Source organism: Anneissia japonica, unplaced genomic scaffold (genome assembly GCF_011630105.1).
Source record: "Anneissia japonica isolate Jap-2015-1 unplaced genomic scaffold, ASM1163010v1 scaffold287818_len932483_cov186, whole genome shotgun sequence".
Lineage (NCBI taxonomy): Eukaryota > Metazoa > Echinodermata > Crinoidea > Comatulida > Comatulidae > Anneissia > Anneissia japonica.
In genome coordinates, this window is record NW_022703366.1 from 830,506 (window position 1) to 835,370 (window position 4,865).

At 33.7% G+C, this 4,865-nt stretch overlaps 1 protein-coding gene across 1 annotated transcript in view; it reads right to left on the reverse strand.

Annotated features, from left to right (window-relative positions):
- LOC117104431 (protein dispatched homolog 3-like) overlaps positions 1-2,592 on the reverse strand; it is a 12,365-nt gene extending 9,773 nt beyond the window's left edge. Inside the window, exon 1 of the mRNA XM_033245280.1 lies at positions 2,372-2,592. The gene's annotated coding sequence lies outside the window, so the exon portion shown is untranslated. The remainder of the gene's footprint in view (positions 1-2,371) is intronic.
- Positions 2,593-4,865: the final 2,273 nt, after the last annotated feature.

A 4,865-nucleotide genomic window follows, 5' to 3' on the forward strand; every position in this document is an offset into this window, starting at 1 on the left:
AGTCAGGCTCCGGAGGAAAAAAATTTTTTGATATGTTGTAGAACTGATTTTTCTAAGACAGAAAAAAGTTGTTTGACGAAAAACTGGGGAACGGTGAATGAGATACAGATTTTTTAATATTTAACAACTGGGAGAATAAGGTGTAAAAATGGGCAGTTACGCCCCTTTTCCCCCCATTTTTTAAATATTCAAAAATCTGTATCTCGTTCACCGTTCCCCAGTTTTTCGTCAAATCAACTTTTTTCTGTCTTAGAAAAATCAGTTCGACAACATATCAAAAAAATTTTTTCCTCCGGAGCCTGACTTTAATATGAGATGACATACTGAGCTTGTCTATTGTAATACCGAGATTGCGTGCTGATGAAACTGTATGAACAAGATCTGATCCGACTTGAATGTGATCGATTTTCTTAGTGCGACGCAAGAACCTGGACCTTATGTGAAGAATTCCAGTTTTATTAACGTTCAGTTTCAGTTTATTAATGACCATCCATTTCTTGACATCTTGTATACAGGATTCAAGTTGTGTAATTGTGCAAGATGTGTTAGACGGGTTGAAAACCATATAGCGTGTCGTCGGCATATACCATCAACTCAATTCCATCATGGGCATCAATAATATCTTCAAATGGTGATGTATGCAATGTAAAACACAGAGGGCCCAATACTGACCAATGTGGTACACCATCGCTTACGGGATATGAATTTGATTCAGAGTTGTTAATGGTGACAGATTGAGTGCGGTTTAACATGAAAGATTGAAACCATTTGAGAACGGTACCGTCAACTCCATATCGATTTGCAAGCCTTTGCAATAGTACCGTATCTTATGGTTTATAGTGTCGAATGCTGCGGTTATATCAAGCAGCACAAGTACTGCTTCGCAGTGCACATCTACCGCACGAAGTAGATCATTTGTGACACGTATCAGAGCGGTCTCAGTTGAATGGTGTTTACGGTAGGCTGATTGTCTCTTACTGTGCAGATTATTTGACACGGTCTGTCAGTTGATCAGAACCTTTGAGATAAAGGATAAGTTGGAAATCGGACGATAGTTCTTTAAGCTCTCCGGGTCTAGAGAAGATTTCTTTATAAGTGGCATTAAACGTGCTTCTTTGAAGGTGTTTGGAACTATACCAGATGAGAGTGATCTATTGGTGATGTCACAGATGGTTGGAAGGAGTTCATCGATGCATTCTTCCAGAACCCAAGAGGGGTCCAAAGGACAAGAGGTCGATTTGAGGTCATAATTATCTTTCGTAGATTATCTTGCGACACGTTGGAGAATGTTCTGAATGGGAGTACGTCAGCACGTTCCTCCTGCATATAATTAGCACTATCTGAGTCGTTGTCAAGTTCAATCTTAACCTTGAGAGTCTTGTTGCGAAAGAACTCAGAGAATCGGCAAGCAAGATCTTCGGAAGACTCATGTAAAGGTAAGATCTTCTTATGATTTTTAGAAGTAAGATTATTTATTAATTTAAACATTTTTTCCTGTTCACATTTTGCCACTTCGGTTTTAAACTTTAAAAAGTTGATACAAACAAGACGTTTATATTTAATACTGTACAGTACTATTAGTGATTAATTGAGAGAATATCATTACCATATCGTTACCATATAATTGCATAATTTATACCCAGTTTGCATATTAAGAGTGAATGACATTCATTAAGCATCTTTAAAGGATACCGTTATTTTATCTTTTTTTTAAATTTATTACACCTTTGTGACAGTGGCACTCACGGATCGTGGTTTGTTCTCACTGCTACACAAATTTGCATCAATAATAAAGGACTTTATATTAACTATTGCAAATTTAAACAGTCAAAAGGCTGACAAATTACAGTTAACGAAAATGTTGACTATAAAAAAAATAATTAAATTTACGCTTTAAAATAATAAGGTATTAAAATATACACATAAAAAAATAACTAAATAAGCATAAGAAATAATGTGTAGCCTTAAATTTGTATAGAAATTACTGGTGCTTTAAATCAAAAACATTATGAATGCCCAGAGGTGGGTCCTGAGAGTGTAGAGGTGGCACAGATACCGGTGTCTCCGTTTTGATTTTACATTTATTTGCCTCCGATTATGAAACGGTGGCCTCGTCACAATTTTCCTACCTTTTAAATCGGAAACGCCACTGACTATTATAGTCCTTTTATCGAATAAGCCTATATATACCCAGCTATTTTTAAAACTGAAGACGAGAATTCTTGTAATCATTTTTTTACTATTACAACGTCTTGTTTGTATCAACTTTTGTTTTTATTATTCATTTAAAAACTAACATCGATGAAAACAGCCACTAAAGGGTTTATTAAAAAAATTAATTTGTTTTTTACAATAATTCGGTAATACTCACAGTTTCTGCAAAGTCTGGTTAAATTAGACGTATACACAGTTTCCTAGAACTTTATGCCATGGAGGGATAAATGCTCAATTGATTGCTAGCATCGAATGCAATTGAGGCATGATGTTCGACTGTGGTGTAACAGTAGCAGTGTGCGTATTCATTCCACTGACAGCGCTATTAATGTTGATGTAATTACTCTGTTGCCTGAGTTTTATCGATCAAGAGCAAAGAAGCGCTATGATCAAGTCTAGTTGCACTCTAATAATGAGTTATAACATCGTCTCAGCGTGGTTGTTGTCACAGCAACTGTAATTCAGCACGTTGCTGGTGTTTTATGGAAACATGCCGTCTTACTTACACGAGTGCTATCGGTACTAATTCAAAGCGTATGTTAAAATAAATATAAAACCAGGGTCTATATTTAAAATTACACGGAAATACAACGTGGATACAAATAATTTAATATTACCAATTATAGACTAATATCATCAACATTGGTATGTGATCATATGGCGATAAAAACTAAAGAAATGGTAAACCTGCACTTTGTAACAAAATGTAGGACAGTTGTAGGGCAGTATAACCAATCGCAATATTCTTAATAGAATAATATGTAATTGACACTCAATTGTAAATGGTTAGAGGATTATGGCTGTGTTTGTCGAGTGGTCATACGACCAATGTTCTTCTTGAAGCATTTAGAAGCCATTTTAGAGTAAGGTATGGATATAATTTTTAATGTGAGTAGCAAAAAGTTATATAGCTTAAATTTTGAATTATTAAAAATGTAGGGTATTGGTAGTTCTAGAGCCACAGACAGAGCATAATAATAATAATAATAATAATAATAATAATAATAATAATAATAATAATAATAATAATATCTATTATTATTATTATTATTACTATTATCACTATTATTATTATTAATATTATTTCTATTATTATAGTAAAAATAACAATAATAATAATAATAATTATTATTATAGAGATGATAATAATAATAGTAATAATAATAAGTTCAACATAATAAAACATTATCATAATTTAACAAACGATTATTTGTCACATCTATTTTGTATTTTATTGTAGTATTTCTAGGGACTAACTTAAAATTCTGTGTGATTATACAAGAACTTATTTTGCCACCGCCACTCCCCCCCCCCCCACCACCAACTTTTTTTTTTTTAGATATCTAGGTCAGTAAAGTTAAATGGTCCTCTATCCACGCCTTGTCCGAATCGTCACCAAAATGTATTAAATTCTTCCTTGGAACATGACAAACCATTCTAGGAAGTTTAATTAATTCAGAGATCCATTGATCAGTTTTTGCGATATTTGGGTCTGGGACGTTAGCACCGTTAATTACTTATACAAATCCACACGTCGGGATCATCACCAACATTTAATCACTTCTACCAAGTAGGGCCTAACTTGGGTAACCCTTACAGAAAGTTTAATTCAGATCAGTTGATCGGATATCTGGTCTGGCGATTTTATTTAAAGAGTCGACCCTTATATCCACACCCTACTCCGGATCGATCATCACTAAAACTTAATTGTTTCTTCCTTGGAGTGACCATGAAAAACCATTCTAAAATGTTTGGCCTCTCTCTTTGCCTACCAGGACATGTTTTACTATCGGGACTAAGTACACTAAAACCAATAACTGAACGCATTCTGACCCAGCAGGGTTTCAACCATAATTATTTTCATTCCGTATAGGTATGATAAAAATAATTTTCATCTATAGCCATTAGTCCTACGGTACTAACATTTCTAGTTACCAATGTACGGTAACCGTGCGTCAAAAGGGATACACAGTAACTTCAAAATTCTACTGTCAAAGATGAAAAGCACCCTCTATCGACAGATGTGACTCAGCTTGCCGTTGAGGTCTGTCTGATGATCTGTTACTAATAAATAAAATAATCATTTTTTTTACTAAATTATAGACAAGAAATAGAAAAGCAACATCAATAAAACTTTCTTTACTAAATTACTAATCAAGAAATAGATCAAGAAGAGTAGCCTTTAAATAAAATGCCAAGTTACATACGAATAGGTCCTACAGTAACCCAGCCCGGCAAACACACGGTTCTTAACATACGCGTTGTAGGAACGCAGAGTCTTATGAGGTTATGAAATTAGGTTATAAGTACGTACTTATGGTTCTACAAAATAACGTTTTTAACACCAAACTGAAACGTTATTAATAAACGTTGTTATATAATCCTTTAAAGTTCAAAACTTTTTAAAGAGGAAAATTGAGTAGACTACAAATTAAAAACTTTACACCGTACCAAACTTCTAACGTTTTAACATCTATATTTATCCCGTCTCTGTGAAATAATACTTGATATAGATGTGTAATTAACTAATTTATACCCTAATTGAATAATAATCAACTATAAATGCCCAGCAATATTAATACCATTTACTATGCCTACCAAGTAAATAATTGAACATGTACAGTAGCTCTTAGGTGAAAGGTTAGATGTAT